Source organism: Pristiophorus japonicus, chromosome 23 (genome assembly GCF_044704955.1).
Source record: "Pristiophorus japonicus isolate sPriJap1 chromosome 23, sPriJap1.hap1, whole genome shotgun sequence".
In the NCBI taxonomy this organism is placed as follows: Eukaryota; Metazoa; Chordata; class Chondrichthyes; family Pristiophoridae; genus Pristiophorus; species Pristiophorus japonicus.
In genome coordinates, this window is record NC_091999.1 from 9,759,666 (window position 1) to 9,777,400 (window position 17,735).

Sequence of the window (17,735 nt, forward strand, 5' to 3'; positions counted from 1 at the left end):
CTGTACCCCCTGGTCCTGGACTTCCCCAACATCGGGAACATTCTTCCTGCATCTAACCTGTCCGGTCCCGTCAGTATTTTATATGTTTCTATGAGATCACCTCTCATCCTTCTAAACTCCAGTGAATAAAGGCCCAGTCGATCCAGTCTCTCCTCATACGTCAGTCCTGCCATCCCGGGAATCAGTCTGGTGAACCTTCGCTGCACTCATGTAAAGCGTGATACCAATTGGTGAATTGATGATCGGGATATGGGCGTCACTGGCAAGGCTGGCATGTAATGCCCATCTCGAATTGCCTTTGAAAAGGCGGTGGTGGGTCTTCTACTTGGACCGCTGCCCTCCCGCATGGTCAAGCTATTCCCACAGCGGCGTTTGGGTGGAAGCGTCAACATATTAACCCAGCGACGGTACTTGGAGGTGGTGGTGTCCTCATGCGCCTGCTGCCCTTGTCCTCCTAACTGGTAAAGGTCGCGGGTTTGCGAGGTGCTGCCGAAGACGCCTTGGAGATGTGCTGCAGTGCATCGTGTAGATGGTGCACAGTGCAGCCACAGTGCACAGTGCAGCCACGATGCGCCGCTGGTGGAGGGAGTGAATGTTGGAGCATAACTTTCCCCTGAGAGACATTAGCCAAATGCTAATACATGAGCAGTTTGTTCGTAGAATAAAGAGTGCGCAGCTGTTTCTGTGGGCAGACACCAAGTCGATGATCAGAAGATAATTGGCATTGAACCAGAGGGGAGATGAACTGATGATTTTCTTACACAGCGAGTTGTTCAGGTTTGGAATACACTGCCTGGAGAGGCGGAGGAGGAAGAATCAGTTGTAAATTTCAAAGGGAAACTGGATAATTACTGGAATATTTTGCAGGGCTATGGGGAAAGAACACAGGAGTGGGACTAATTGAATAGCTTCTGCAAAGTCAATAATAGAGCAGAAAATACACGGGAAGGCGATGAAAGTGGACTATGAGTATTCGAAAGATCGATGAATCTACATCAGAGTCATTGAGCTATCAGAATATTGGTCGCTCCAGGTAGGCGACAGAATGACTCTAGTTGCTATGGGTATTGATACGGTTAATTCATCGCTGCACCATGTCCCGACAGACAGTAACTAAAGCAATCCGCCCTCTGTTCGCCATCAGTGTGATTTTCAGGAAGCTCATGTTGTGTGTGGTGCTGACGCTGATTGAGTTGAGATCGGTAAGCGGACGGTGTTGATCTTGCCTGCCCGGTTTTAGGACTGGCTCCCCTCACTGGGTTGCAACACAGTGCGATCACCCACACACAAGTAAGTGGCGGCGTCTGTTGGTGTGACGTCTCCAATGGTCAGAGTGCTGTCCTTCTGGGCTCGACTGAGAGTAGCGCCGAAATTTTCCGGGTTTTACATTGCCTCCCAGCGCCGTGGCCACCAGTTGCGGAGCCCGGCCGGGATAGCGCCGGAAACACTGCGCGAAGCTGAGCAGGACGCTGGTGCTGCAGTTCATTGTGATCGAGGACCCTTTCACAGCGACTAGTGGCGGTGGAAACTGGGAAATCTCGTCTTTGGCCAGGACATCTGCGACATGTAGCAAACCCATGGGCCAAAGGATGGGAATAAACAACAGGTTATGCCTTTAACTTCATAGAATCATGTTGCATTTACAGTGCGGCCATTCGGCCCAACAGGTCTAAACTGGTGTTTATGCTCCCACCTTAAATACTCTCATCCTATCAACACAGCCGTCTATTCCTTTCTCCTTCGTGCTCGTATCTACCTTCCCCTTACAGACATCTATCAAGTTCACCCCAGCCACTCCATGTGGTAGGATGTTCCACATTCTAAACATTCTCTTACTAATCCTGAATTCCTTAATGGATTTATTTGTGATTATCTTATATTTATGACCCCTAGTTCTGGTTTCCCGCTACTAAAGCTACAGAAGGTTTTTTTGTAAAAGTCCAAAAATTAAATATGGTGGTATAAAGGGATTATTTGAATGTTAATCTGTGAGAATCTGAAACATAACAAACCTGAGAATAAAATTGTTAGATTGTAGAGGATTAATCTTATTCGGATCTCGATCCTCATGTTCTTCTTAAAGGGGCCCCGCCCATGAAATAAGCGGCGTCCTCTCCGCTTTATAGTGAGGAACCTAACCAAAGAGGAAATGCAGTCGTTATACTTCCGCCCAATTGCAAAACTTAAAGGCAAAGCATCGTGGCTTGCTATAGACAACGTTCGTTAAACTTAGTGCTCTCAGATCTCAAAAGTGTCAGTGGGTAGCACTTGCATCTCTGAGTCAGACGTTGGTGGGTTCAAGTCCAGCTCCAGAGACTTCAGCACAAAAATCTAGACTGGCATTCAATGGATGCTGCGCCGTCGGAGGTGCGTTCTTCAGATGGGGCATTGTACCAAGGCCCCCTCTGTCCCCTCAAGGTAGACCTAAAAAATCCCACAGCCATTATTTAGAGGAAGATAAGGGGAATTACCTCAGTGTCCTGGGGCCAATATCTATCCCTCAAACAACATCACTAAAACAGAATATCTGGCCATGATCACATTCCTGTTTGTGGGATCTTCTGCCGCATTTCCTACATTACAACAGTGACTACACTTCACAAATGTAAAACGATTTGGCCACCCTCAAGTCGTGAATGTTGCTCTATCAATGCAAACTTTTCTTTAATTGTTGGATTCATGGTCTCAATGTTCAAACTTCCCAACGAGAGATTAATCTCAGTAGATCAGGGTTGCTACTATCATCCCATAATACCTATACATGTGGCTATCACATAAGAACCTAAGCAGTAGGAACAGGACGAGGCAATTTGTCCCCTCGCGTCTGCTCCACCATTTAATATGACCATGGCTGATGTGATCTTGACCTCGACTCCACTTCCCTGCCTGCTCCCCATAAACCTTTACTCCCTTATCATTCAAAAATCTGTCTATCACGAACTTAAATATATTCAATGACCCAGCTTCCACAGCTCTCTGGGAAAGAGAACTCCAACAATTCACGACCTTCTGAGAGAAGAAATTCCTGCTCATTCCCTTTTAAATGTGCGGCCTCTTATTCTGAAATTATGCCCTCTAATTCTAGATTCACCCACGAGAGGAAACATCCTCTCTGTATCTACACTGTCAAGCCCCTTCAGAATCTTCTATGTTGCAATTAGATCTCCTCTCAATCTTCTAAACTCCAATGAGTATAGGTCCAACCTGCTCAGCCTTTCTTCATAAGACTGCTCCTTCATCTCAGGAATCAATCTCGTGAGCCTTCTCTGAAATGCCTCCAATGCAAGTATATCCCTCCTTAAATAAGGAGACCAAAACGGCATACTGCTCAAGATATGGTCCCACCAACGCCCTGTACAGTTGTAGCAGGACTTCGCTACTTTTATACACCTTCCACCTTGCAATAAAGATCAACATTCCATTTGCCTTCCTTATTACTTGCTGTACCTGCAAGCTAACTTTTTTGGTTTCACGTACAAGGACCCCCAGATCCCGCTGTTCGTCAGCATTTTGAAATCTCCCTGAGCATTTTGTAAACCCACTGAAATACTTTAATAGAATCTCAAACTCTGCATTGGCTAGGAATCGAAGCCGGGTCTCCAGCGTGGCAGGTGAGAGTTCTATCCCTGAACCCCCAATGCCCTCCTGAGGCACTGGATGCAGCAGGCAGCTGTAGACTGCAGCCTTGGACTGCTCAGGGAACATGTACCTCCCAGCTGGACTGAAAGACTTTTAAAGGAGCGAGTTGATTTGCAGAGCATAGTGTCCCGGAGATCATTGATGGGCCGCAATGTTCTTGCTTTTCCGGCTGTGTGTGGTGGGAATACAGAACAAGTTTAAAGAAGAAGCCAGGCATGTGCCTGCCGCCTCTGAGCCTTGTGAGAAAAGCCCACCGCCCCCCACTCCCACCCCCCACTATGGTCTGATGTAAAGGACTGACCAACATGCAATGGAATAATGTACATGCACAGTTTCATTGAGAGGCATCACCTGCCCGTCAAAGTAAAGATATGTTGCTGTCGCAAACTCAAACACGGTGCTGGAGCCCGATCCTGTGACAACAGGAGGTAACTGGCAGCCAGTCTGTGATACACTGATTCTCAATTTGTTGGCAAAAACTGCTGCATGGTCATGTTAGCTTTTCATTACTGTTGGTATTATTTTTGTTATTATTATTGTTATTACCACTGTTATCACTATAACTTCTCTATTTTACTATTTTGCTTGATGTCCAGTTGCTATTTTATGTTCATTCTGAGATGTCCTTGTTGTAAGTTATTGTTTATGCCCACGTGGTTAATGGCATTTACCACAGTGATTTGATAGTTAGATCTAAAGGATAATGTCAATTTATCCAGGTGGATTTTAAACATGGGAAACTAACCTGTCAAAATATTACTGGCAGTTCTGGAGGACACGATTTGGGGAAAGGCTGATTGACAAAGAGAGACAACAGAATTGCAAGGTGTCACTGAGCACAGTGATAGAGTGAGACTCCAGTTGATGGAGAGAGATAAATGTGTGAGCTAACACAATGACACAGAGAGATACCAACAGATGGAGATGGATCAAGGTGAGACTGAGTACATGATATAGAGAGACACCAACAGAGAGACATAGATAAAGGTGTGACTGCACACAGTCTTAGAGAGAGACACCAATAGAGGGAGTTTAAAAAAGGAGGGAGAGAGAAAACAGGGAATTATAGACCGGTCAGCCTGACCTCAGTAGTGGGTAAAATGATGGAATCAATTATTAAGGATGTCGTAGCAGTGCATCTGGAAAATGATGACATGATAGGTCCAAGTCAGCATGGATTTGTGAAAGGGAAATCATGCTTGACAAATCTACTGGAATTTTTTGAGGATGTTTCCAGTAAAGTGGACAAAGGAGAACCAGTTGATGTGGTATATTTGGACTTTTAGAAGGCTTTCGACAAGGTCCCACACAAGAGATTAATGTGCAAAGTTAAAGCACATGGGATTGGGGGTAGTGTGCTGACTTGGATTGAGAACTGGTTGTCAGACAGGAAGCAAAGAGTAGGAGTAAACGGGTACTTTTCAGAATGGCAGGCAGTGACTAGTGGGGTGCCGCAAGGTTCTGTGCTGGGGCCCCAGCTGTTTACATTGTACATTAATGATTTAGACGAGGGGATTAAATGCAGTATCTCCAAATTTGCGGATGACACTAAGTTGGGTGACAGTGTGAGCTGCGAGGAGGATGCTATGAGGCTGCAGAGTGACTTGGATAGGTTAGGTGAGTGGGCAAATGCATGGCAGATGAAGTATAATGTGGATAAATGTGAGGTTATCCACTTTGGTGGTAAAAACAGAGAGACAGACTATTATCTGAATGGTGACAGATTAGGAAAAGTGAAGATGCAACGAGACCTGGGTGTCATGGTACATCAGTCATTGAAGGTTAGCATGCAGGTACAGCAGGCGGTTAAGAAAGCAAATGGCATGTTGGCCTTCATAGCGAAGGGATTTGAATACAGGGGCAGGGAGGTGTTGCTACAGTTGTACAGGACCTTGGTGAGGCCACACCTGGAGTATTGTGTACAGTTTTGGTCTCCTAACTTGAGGAAGGACATTCTTGCTATTGAGGGAGTGCAGCGAAGATTCACCAGACTGATTCCCGGGATGGCGGGACTGACCTATCAAGAAAGACTGGATCAACTGGGCTTGTATTCACTGGAGTTCAGAAGAATGAGAGGGGACCTCATGGAAACGTTTAAAATTCTGACGGGTTTAGACAGGTTAGATGGAGGAAGAATGTTCCCAATGTTGGGGAAGTCCAGAACCAGGGGTCACAGTCTGAAGATAAGGGGTAAGCCATTTAGGACCGAGATGAGGAGAAACTTCTTCACCCAGAGAGTTGTGAACCTGTGGAATTCTCTACCACAGAAAGTAGTTGAGGCCAATTCATTAAATATATTCAAAAGGGAGTTAGATGAAGTCCTTACTACTCGGGGGATCAAGGGTTATGGCGAGAAAGCAGGAAGGGGGTACTGAAGTTTCATGTTCAGCCATGAACTCATTGAATGGCGGTGCAGGCTAGAAGGGCTGAATGGCCTGCTCCTGCACCTATTTTCTATGTTTCTATGTTTCTATGAGAGAGATAAAGGTGTAACTGAGTGCAATGATAGAGCACACACAATGGAGAGAGAGAGAAGTTGTGAATGTGCACAGTGGCACAGAGGGACACCAACAGAGGAACATAGATAAAGGTGGAACTGAGTACAGTGATAGAGAGCGACACCAACAGTGGCTGATAAATAAAGGTGTGACGTAGCACACTGATACAGATAGACACCAGCAGAAGGCGGTAGATAGTCAGACTGATTATAGTTAGCGATACAGAGATACACCAGCTAGGGCGATAGATAGCCAGACTGATTATAGTTAGCGATACAGAAAGACACCAGCTAGGGCGATAGATAGCCAGACTGATTATTGTTAGTGACAGTTCACATCCTTCTGAACTGCTTGTTTCTGCTGATGTTAATAACCCTTCAACTAGGCTGGAGTTTAACATTTTGATATTTCAAATAACAGTGTTGATACTTGATGTCTCCAAGATAAGAGGAGACTAATTGATGTCCTGTTTCCGACTGCTCCATTTTTTATCGGTGCAGAGGAGCGGTGAGAGATCGGGGCCCAGGAGAGGTGAGGGTTCGGGGCCCAGAAGAGGCGAGGGACCAAGGGCAGCACGGGCCAGCCCACACTGTGATCTATGGATAGTAGGAGCATGTATGCACACTAGGTCCGTGCAGCAGAGCTTCGTCTCCCGTCATCTTGGTTAACCGTTGCCACTGGATCAAGACCCAGTTCAATCAAGCCCACATGGTGGCTGGTGTGCAACTGACACCCCACGTTAAAAGAATCCATGCACAGGCATCTTCCACCCTTCAGTATGTAGTTTGGTTCCTCGAATGTCAGGTTCCTCATTGAAACACCTGTGAACTCATCCATTTTTGGTGTGGAAGCAGGTCATCCTCGATACGAGGGACTGCCTAATACTATACCAGTTAGTGATACAGAGAGACACTAGCAGAGAGAGGTCCTCAATGCTGTGACTGAGCACAGTGATGGAGAGAGACCCCAACAGAAGGACATACAGTAAAATGTGCGAGACATTGAGTGCGGTGGCTTCTATGACAGCTCAGAGACAGTGAAAGCTGATATCAGTGAGAAACACTGAGTGCGTGCAGCCTCGTGTGGGTAAAATTCGAGACACAGTTTTTTCCATTAATTCGACAGGAAGCAACCTTCCGTGTTGGACAGGTAGTGAGAGTTTGTGTCCTTATTAACTCTCCTGAATATAACATCGGTTTCCTTGTGCTAACCCATTCTTAGTACAATTCCTTCACGCTCCTTTTGATCAGATCTGATAATGCTCCAGATTTATGGAGTTTCCCTGTTGATTTACATTCTGATCTGCACAGATGTGAACGGTGAAGATGATGTTAAGCATCTCCCTTGGCGGATGGTTGTTAATGACGAGGGAATTGTATCTGTTATGTCTTGGATAAAGAGTCAGACTAGATACTGCAAGCTCTAAGTAAGTGTGACCATAGTCCTTTATTGCAGGTCTCAGAGTGCCTTTCCAGCCTGTGAGGCCTCCTTACATACAGGTGCTCCCAAGGGATTGTGCGACCCCTTGGGACTCCAGGGGATAAGCCCTCTGGTGGTTAGACATGGTAATTACAGGTTTACATATATAACAACATCCCCCTCCAAGTCAATAATGTATCTATTTACAATGTGAGTCGATCTGGGGCCTTCCTTTCCCTGGTTGATCGTCTCGGTGCAAATGCTGGTGTTGGCGAGTCATTTGTTGGGCCTTCACTGGGCTGTTGCACAGCTGGCCTTTGCTGGATTGCTGGGGGTGATGAGCCTTTTTGTGTCCTCCTCATAATTTGCTTTCCCACACATCTTTGTATCATCAGCAAACTTGGCTACATTAAACTCGGTCCCTTCATTCAAGTCATTAATACAGATTGTAAATAGTTGAGGACCCAGCACCAATCCCTACGGCACCCGACTAGTCACTGTTTGCCAACCGGAAAATGACCCATTTATCCGGACTCTTTGTTTTCTGTCAGTTAGCCAATCCTCTATCCATGCTAATATAGTACTCCCAACCCCCCACAAGCTTTTATCCTGTGGATTAATCTCTTGTGTGGCACCTTATCGAATGCCTTCAAATAGAAATTCAAATAGTCCACATAGAAACATAGAAACATAAAAATTAGTATCAGGAGCAAGGCATTCGGCTCTTGGAGCCTGCACCACCATTCAATAAGATCATGGGTGATCATTCAACCTCAATACCCCTTTCCTGCTTTCTCTCCATACCCCTTGACCCCTTTAGCCGTAAGGACCATATCTAACTCCATTTTTAATATATCTAACAAACTGGCCTCACAAACTTTCTGTGTTAGAGAATTCCACAGGTTAACCACTCTCTGAGTGAAGAAGTTTCTCCTCATCTCGGTCCCAAATGGCTTATCCCTTATTCTTACACTGTGACCCATGGTTCTGGAACCCCCCCCCCCCCCCCCAGCAACGGGAACATTCTTCCTGCCTCTTACCTGTCCAATCCCGTCAGAATCTTATATGTTTCTATGAGATCCCCTCTCATTCTTCTAAACTCCAGTGGATACAAGCCCAGTCGATCCAGTCTCTCCTCATATGTCAGTCTTGCCATCCCGCGGATCAATCTGCTGAACCTTCGCTGTACTGCCTCAATAGCAAGAATGTCCTTCCTCAGATTAGGAGACCAAAACTGAACACAATATTCCAGGTGTAGCCTCACCAAGGCTCTGCACAACTGCAATAAGACCTCCCTGCTCCTATACTCATCTCCCCTAGCTATGCAGGCCAACGTGCCATTTGCCATCTTCACCGCCTGCTGTACCTGCATGCCAAACTTCAATGACTGATGTACCATGACACCCAGGTCTCGTTGCACCTCCCCTTTTCCTAATCTGTCACAATTCAGATAATATTCTGTCTTCCTGTTTTTGCCACCAAAGTGGATAACCCCACATTTATCCACATTATACTGCATCTGCCATGCACTTGCCAACTTACCTAAGCTTTCCAAGTCATCCTGCAGCCTCTGAGCATCCTCCTCACTGCTCACACCGCCACCTAGCTTAGTGACATCTGCAAACTTGGAGATATTACATTCAATTCCTTCATCTAAATCATTGATGTATATTGTAAATAGCTGGGGTCCCAGCACTGAGCCCTGTGGCACCCTAGTAGTCACTACCTGTCATTCTGAAAAGGACCCGTTTATTCTGACTCTCTGCTTCCTGTCTGACAACCAGTTCTCTATCCACGTCAATACATTACCCGCAAGACCATGTGCTTTACTTTTCCACATTAATCTCGTGTGTGGGACCTTGTCAAAAGCCTTTTGGAAGTCCAAATACACCACATCCACTGGTTCTCCCTTGTCCACTCTACTAGTTACATCCCCAAAACATTCTGGAAGATTTGTCACCATGATTTCCCTTTCATAAATCCATGCTGACTTGGACCGATCCTCTCACTGCTTTCCAAATGTGCTGCTATTTCATCTTTAATAATTGGTTCCAACATTTTCCCCAACGCCGATATCAGGCTAACCGGTCTATAATTCGCTGTTTTCTCTCTCCCCCCTTTTTAAAAAAGCGGTGTTACATTTGCTACTCTCCAATCCACAGGAACTGATCCAGAGTCAATAGAATGTTGGAAATTATCACCAATGCATCCACTATTTATCGGGCCACAGCTTTATGTACTCTGGGATGCAGCCTATCAAGCTCTGGGAATTTATCCGCCTTCAATCCCATCAATTTCCCTAACACAATTTCGTGCATCTCTGCAGCCACTTCTCTTAAGACCCTAGGATGTAAGCCATCAGGTCCAGGGGACTTGTCCGCCTTTAGTCCCATTAGTTTACCTTTCATCATTGATTGCAGTAACTGCATGTTAACTTTCAGTCATTCCTGTACAATGACACCCAGATCCCTGTGAATAACAACATTTTCCAATCTCTCATTATGTAAAAATGTTCTGTTTTTCTTATCTGTCATACAAAAGTGGATAACCACATTTCTGCACATTATATTCCATTTTCCATAATCTTCGCCACTTATTTAAGCTGTCTATATCCCATTGCAGCCTCGTTGCATGGTCCTCACAACTTACTTTCCTACCTAGTTTTGCATCATCAACAAACTTGGATAGATTACATTTGGTCCCTCATCTAAACAGCTGATATAGATTATAAATAGCTGAGGCCTAAGCACAGATCCTTCCGGTCGACCACTGCCAACCCGAAAATGACTACTCTCTGTCTTCTCTCCGTTACCCAACACTCTCGCCACACGAATATATTGCCCCCAATCCGATGAGTGCTAATTTTGTGTAATAACCTATAGTGTGGCAATTAATGAATGCTTTCTGAAAATCTGCATACACTGCAGCCACAGGTTTTCCCCTTAGCTACTCTACAAGATAGAACCTGAAACAACTCTTATATTTGGCAAATGAAATCTCCCTTTCATAGATCCGTGTTGACTATAACCAATAATATTATTATTTTTTTAAGTGCCCTGTTACCACATCCCAAATAATAGATTCTAGCATTTTCCTGGCTACTGATGTCCGGCTAACTAACCTATAGTTCCCAGTTTTCTGTCTCTCTCCTTTCTTGAATAACGGGGCTACATTAGCTACCATCCAAACCATGGGGACCGTTCTTGAATCTAGGATATTCTGGAAGATCAAAACCAATGCATCCCCTCTCTCTGTAGCCACCTATTTTAACACTCTAGGATATCGACTGTCAGATACTGAGGATTTTAGTCCCATTAATGTCTCCAGTATTATTTATTTACTAATAATTATTTTATACGTTCCTAGTTCTCACTAGATCCTTGGTACCACTTATTTCCAGAATGTTTCTTTATATTACACTGGATCCTGTCTCATTTATTACTGTGCTAGGCCCGATCTCAATTATTAGTATACGAGTCTATGTCCCTGTATACATTGTGCTAGACCACGATTCCGTTGAAATTACACTATCCTCTTGACTCCGTTTTTAACTTACTAGTCCATGTCACGGTTTATAGTACATTAGGTCCTGTCTCAGTTATTGTACACTAGCCAATGTTTCTCTTTATATTATACTAGATGTTGTCTCTGTTTAATATTACGAAACACCTTGTCTCGATTATTACTGCACTAGACCATGTTCTTGCATATATTACAGTAGGCCCTGTCTCAGTTATTCCTGCACTTGACAATCTCTTTTTGGTTATTACACTAGACCCTGTCTATGTATATATTGCACGAATACGTATTTCTATTTATATTACAGCAGGCTCTGTCTCTGTTTCTTGGACACTAGCCCATGTCTTCGTTTATTTTACACCTGGACAGTATCCATTTAATAATGCACTGGTCTATGTCTGATTATATATTGAACTAGACCCTGTTGTTTCTATTGCTGCACTAGATCTTGAATCTTTCAAAATCACATTATGGCCTGCTGCTGTTTTAATGTACTATAACGTATCTCTGTTAAATAAATGCATACGTAGTTAATAGGTCGAAAGGAAGATAATAACATAAACAAGCATATATAATTAGCGTAGGTGGGGAATGCAATAATATTTGGTTGGAAGCATACATTTAGATTTGTTTTAAAGCTATCAGCAACTGTGTGCAATTTCTAATTGATCTGGTATTCTGTCAGTAGTCTTTGTGTTGAAAGCATGGCGTGAATCCTGTAGCAACCTCCGAGAGATTAATAAGGAATGATGGACAAGTCGAAAGGTGAGCAACAGTGCTCTGCACTTTGCACTGTTTAGTGGCAAGCTCTGTGTCCAAACATTTACTAATTCACGCTGGTGTTATCATCATCATCACAGGCAGTCGCACGGAATGGAGGAAGACTTCCTTCCACTCCTGAAGTGAGTTCTTTGGTGGCTAAACAGTGCAATACGAGAGCCACAGACTCTGTCACAGGTGGGACAGATAGTCGGTGAGGGAAGGGGAGAGTGGGACGGGTTCGCCGCACGCTCCTTCTGCTGCCTGCGCTTGGTTTCTGCAGTGCTCAACGCCCTCCCGGATGCACTTCCTTCACTTAGGGCGGTCTTGGACCAGGGACTCCCAGGTGTCGGTGGGGATGTTGCACTTTATCAGGGAGGCTTTGAGTGTGTCCTTGTAGCGTTTACGCTGCCCACCTTTGGCTCGTTTGCCTTGAAGGAGTTCCAGGTAGAGCGCTTGCTTTGGGAGTCTCATGTCTGTCATGCTGGCATGTCTTATATTGTGTCAGTTTCCTCAATTTTTTAATGTTAAAAATTGCGATTCCTGCAGTATTTTCCATTTAGCTTTTGCGTGACACACTGATTGTTTTCAACACAGCCTGGAACCGTAACCTCACAGCACCGGCGAATGGCGGCCGCAGGGCACTAATGTCCACCGGGTCATTAGGGTTGCATTGTGGGAAGCACTGTCCTTGTTTATATTACAGCAAATACGTAACAGGGTGCATTTTAACTGAACCACTGAGCGTGAATTTAAGTCAGCCTCCTGGAGGGAAACAAGTAGAAGGGCAAATCCCTCCTTTCAGAATATGAGCACAAATCCAGATTTATTTGAAGGTGAACTAATGCATGCAAGTTAATTGGTGCATTTAGAGACCAGAACAGCAAGGATAACGATAGACTTGAGAAATCTCTCTATTTCCTTCACAGCTCTGCTGAAATGTTCAACTATTATTCTCTTCATGTGCCCTCCCATTGGATAATGTTTTTTCAACAAGTTTCAACTGTTAACAAGTTCGGAAACATGGATCTATCGTTAGGAAAAACTAAAATAATGTGTCAGAGGATTTACCGAAAACTTCAACTCATGAGATATTGGGTTTTGATGGAATGCACGGGATGAATTCACAAACACAGGCAGAATGTGGCAAGCATTTCATGTACCATTAAAGGAGTGGCCAGCAGGATGTTCCCTGAACATCGATCCATGACTTTAAAGTGAAACAGCTGATCAGAAGCAGAAAGGACAGTTTAACCAGTTAGTTCATTCTATGATCGATCATGCGGGCCGATTGGCTTCAACAGTTTGTTCTCGGCCGCCCCTGGCAACAGTTGGGTGACAATTTGTTCCGAGTTTTAATTTGGTTTCCTCTCGGTGTGTGTTTGAGTGCCTAACAGAGCGCTGCACATTGTGGCTGCATCTGCCCGCGATTCCACACAACCCCAACAGCCAGGAGCTCCGATCTGCAGTCCCATGACAGTTTATGTACGGGGTGAGACTGCTTTCCATCACTGTGTGTCAGACAGAGTGCAGTAATACACGGCAGCGTCAGTCAGCTGCAGCCCGGCGATAGTTAAACTCGTGAATTTAGTCGAGGTCTGGAGCTCTGCAGAGAAACGGTTTCCAAAACCCTCTCCTTTCTCTTCCTCTGTGTCCCAAGACGTTCTCAACACAACAAACTGGGGCGCCTTCTCTGCTTTTTGCCGGTACCAATATAAGTAATAGTAGGTCATTGTGGTACTATATGTACATTTTATAATCACTGCTTCACCTTCTCTCCTGCTCACTGAAGACTGCGACTGAGTAACAGAATCTCCGTCACTCTGACCTGTAACATGTGTAGAGGAACAAGATAACTCCGAGAATTAAAACGGTGTCAGTGAAATGATATTAACACTTTCCTTTAAATAGAGCATTATTGAATCATCCTTACCAACAATAAACACCCCAAACACAACCCAAGCGCTGAATATCCGCATGGCCGCTGCCGAGCCCGAATCTGGCGGTCCCTTTAAAAGCCCAATCCAGGAGCAGAATAGATGCCGTTAGAGGCTCCTATTGGTTCAACGTCACTTCCTGCACTCATTGCTCCAATGACGCAATATCCAATTCACCCGCCACATATTGAAACGAGATTAAAATGATGGTCCTGGCTCAGTTGAATCCCTTTGAGCCACAGCATAAATAATCACAGCGTGGAGCCAATCACTCAGTGGGAGTGTCTGGTATGAGGAAAGCTTGAGCTTTGTTAAAGTTTAGAGATTTATTTAATGGGCTCTAACCGGTCACACTGAGTGATTGTTGATTCTGCGCTGGCGTGTGACGGCTCAGCGAGAGCGTTAACTTCATTCTCATTGTACCTTTCGTGTTTACACTCAACTATCCCCTGTGTGCAACACATTTAATCTGTTCGCTATTTCTAACGAAAGAGTGAAGGCATTCTAAAAGAATATGGTAGCGATTTAGTTAAAACAGCTTTAGATGAGATTTCCACTGAGAGACCAGAGGAAAGCTTCCTCTCCTATGTGCGCAGCAGAAGGTTAACCAAATCCGACCCTCGCCAAGCACCTCAGTCTGATTAGGGAAAGTGAGTGAATTCAACTGAACATCTTTATCGATATTCGAACACATACATTATTACTTCGAGATAATATCTCACCGACAGCAGATTACTATTTTGGCAATTTTTCACAGAGGAATATGAGAATTTTCCTCAAATATCTTCTGAAGCTGTTAGATGATCATTTTACTGAATCTACCAGTATTCCACTGTGCTGAAATGATCACATGCGAAGGATGGTTAGTGCCATGGGAGAAAGTCCTCACCCGTGTTTTAGCCCTCTCCCTCACTCTCTCTCCCCCAATCTCACTTTGTCTCCTCAGTCTCTCCCTCCTGCAGTCTCTTTCTCTCTCCAATTTCGTCACCGTCTGTCTCCCCCAAGTCTCTCTCTCTATCCCCAGTCTCTCTCCCTATCCCCTAATCTCTCCCTCTCCCTGTCTCTCTCTTTCATTGCCTATGAGTATTTCTCTCTTTCCCGTAGTCTCTCTTTCCCCAGACTCTCTCACTCTCTCTCAGTCTCTCGTTCTCCCCGGTTTCTCTCTCTCCCGAGCATATCTCTCTCTCGCTCCCTGTCTCTTTTTTTAAATCCCTTCCGCGAGTCTGTTTCTCTCTCTCTCGCTCCCCAGTCTCTGTCTCTCTCTCTCCCTCCCCGTTTCAATGTCTCTTCCCAGTCTCTCAATACCTCCGATTTTTCTCTCCCATAGAAGGCCGCAAAAATGTTCATGTGGATAATCACAGTGATATTATAGCCAAAAGTCTTAATCAGAGAAGGAACATAGTCAACAGCAGCACTTGGCTCCTGACAGTACAGCGCACTTCTGGATTCGGGTTCGAGGAGTCTGTGCATGTGTGGAACGGTGGGGGGAGGGGTGGATGGTCTGTGTCCAGGGCGGCCGTGCGCATGCACAGCACTTCGGGGCGGGACCCAGGGCGCGCATTCGCAGCAGGGCGGACAAATCCGTTGCAAATAATCACTCCAATTCACTAAACATGGTCGTTCACATTCAAACCCTCTCGTTGTTACTTTGAGATATCATATTATTTCCATCATTGGACTATTTTGGTAGTTCCTCAGAAAGGAATAGGGACCCCTTCGCCAAATATCTGCTGAAATCCTTCGATTAATGACTACCTGAAGCAAATACTGTGCTGAAATTAAAACCATGGGGTGGTAAATGTTGGTTGGTGAAATGGAAGAAACTCCTCAACCGTGTTACAGTCCATGGGTGTGTCCTTCATCAAAGATTTTAATATACAAGAGGTATCTTTTGAATGGTAGCTTTATAAAAGTACCATAAATTTATATCGCAGTTGCTTTAAGATTTAAGACTGGCAAACATTATCTGTGAGGAAAGATTTAATAGGCTGAGCTTGTTTTAATTGGACCCGAGGAGGCTGAGGGGAGATTTACTTTCGGTGTCTACAATAATGAGTGGCCGAGATAGAATGGATAGAATGGACCTATTTCGCTACCAGAGGGGTCAATAACCAGGGTGCAAAAAATTCAATTTGTTGGAAGAAGAATTAGACGGCAGATGAGGACACAATTCTGCACCCAGAAAGTGGTGGGAATTGAAACTCACTGCCTGAAATGGTGGTAGAGGCCGAAACCTTCATCACTTAAAGAGCCGTAATCAACAGGGCTACGACCCTAGCGATAGAAAGTAGGTTTAGGCTGGGCAACTCTTTTTCGACCGACACGGACATGATGGGCCGAATGGCTTCCTTCTGTTTCGTAATTTTCTATGATTCTATGAAGCGTGCTCGGGAGAGAATGTGATGAGGAATAGCTTCCAAAACAAGAAGAATAGCGGTGGGGAGCGGATCTTTCTGAATCACAAGTATAGAAACACAGATACATACAGATTTAAATGTTGATGGATTTACAGAAAACAGGACAGGCATGTGACCGAGACCCGCGGGAGCAGTGAGAAAATCGTGACCACAGCGCCCTCTGACGGATATAATTGGAACATTTACAATTTTCGGATACCGGATGAATGGTAACCACTGTTAATTTATCTCGGGGAAGATTCCATTCTTTTGTACTCTATACCACGATTTATAAAGCCAATGATCCCGTAATCCTTTTTAACTGCTCTTTCAATCCGCCCTGCCATCTTCAACGATTTATGCACCCAGGTCTCTCTGCTCGTACACCCACTTTAGGATTGTAACATTTAGATTATATGTCCTCTCCTCATTTTCTCTAGCAAAATGCATCACTTCACACATGCTGCGTTAATTTTCATCTGCCATGTGTCCGCCCATTTTTACCATCCTGTCTATGTCTTCCTGAAGTATATCACTCGCCACCTCACTTTTTGCTATGCTTCCATGTTTTATGTCAGCGAGAAATGTAAAAATTGTGCCCTGTGCACCCACGTTTACCTCCATTAATATATCATCATCATCATCATCATCATCATCATCATAGGCAGTCCCTCGGAATCGAGGACGACTTGCTTCCACTCTTAACACAAGTTCTTACGAGAACCACAGTCTCTGTCACAGGTGGGACAGATAGTCGTTGCAGGAAGGGGTGGCTGGGGCTGGTTTGCCGCACGCTCTTTCTGCCCACCGTTGGCTCATTTGCTGTGAAGGAGTTCTCAGTAGAGTGCTTGTTTTGGGCGTCTCGTGACTGGCACGCGAAATATGTGGCCTGCCCAGCAGAGCTGATCAAGTGTGGTTAGTGCTTCGATGCTGGGGATTGACGGCGAGATCCAACACCACCTCCAGTGCACCAATGCAGCATTTGGCCGGCTGACGAAAGGAGTGTTTGATGACCAGGCTTTTAAAACTCTCAGCAAGCTCATTATCTATGGGGCTGTACTAATACTCGCCCTCCTGTATGGCTCAGAAACATGGACCAGTACAGCAACACCTCAAGTCGCTGGAGAATTACCACCAACGATGTCTCCGCAAGATCCTAGAAATCTGGGCGGACAGACACCAACGTTAGCGTCCAGGCCAACATTCCCATTAATATATTTCATGAAAAGCAATGGACATTGTACCGACCCCTCTGTAACACCATGGTATATCTTTCGCCAGTCCGAAAAACAAACGTTCAATATTACACTTTATTTCCTATCATTTAGCTAATTTTGAAACCCAGCTGTCACTATCCCTTATATTCCATGGGTTTCACCTTTGCTGTCAAGCCAATTATGTGGTACTTTATCGATCCTCTATTTGAAATTCATTTACACGACATCAATCACATTACCCTCGTCAACCCTCTCCGTACCTCATCAAATGCTCGATCAAGTTGGTTAAACACAATTTGCCTTTATCAAGGCCGATCTGGATTTCTTTAATTGCTCCACCCCTATCCAGAT

General features: G+C 44.8%; 1 protein-coding gene across 1 annotated transcript in view; it reads right to left on the minus strand.

Annotated features, from left to right (window-relative positions):
• The window catches only part of LOC139235620 (T cell receptor alpha chain MC.7.G5-like), a 77,572-nt gene that overhangs the window by 45,472 nt on the left and 14,365 nt on the right, over nucleotides 1-17,735 (minus strand). The gene's annotated exons all lie outside the window — the stretch shown is intronic.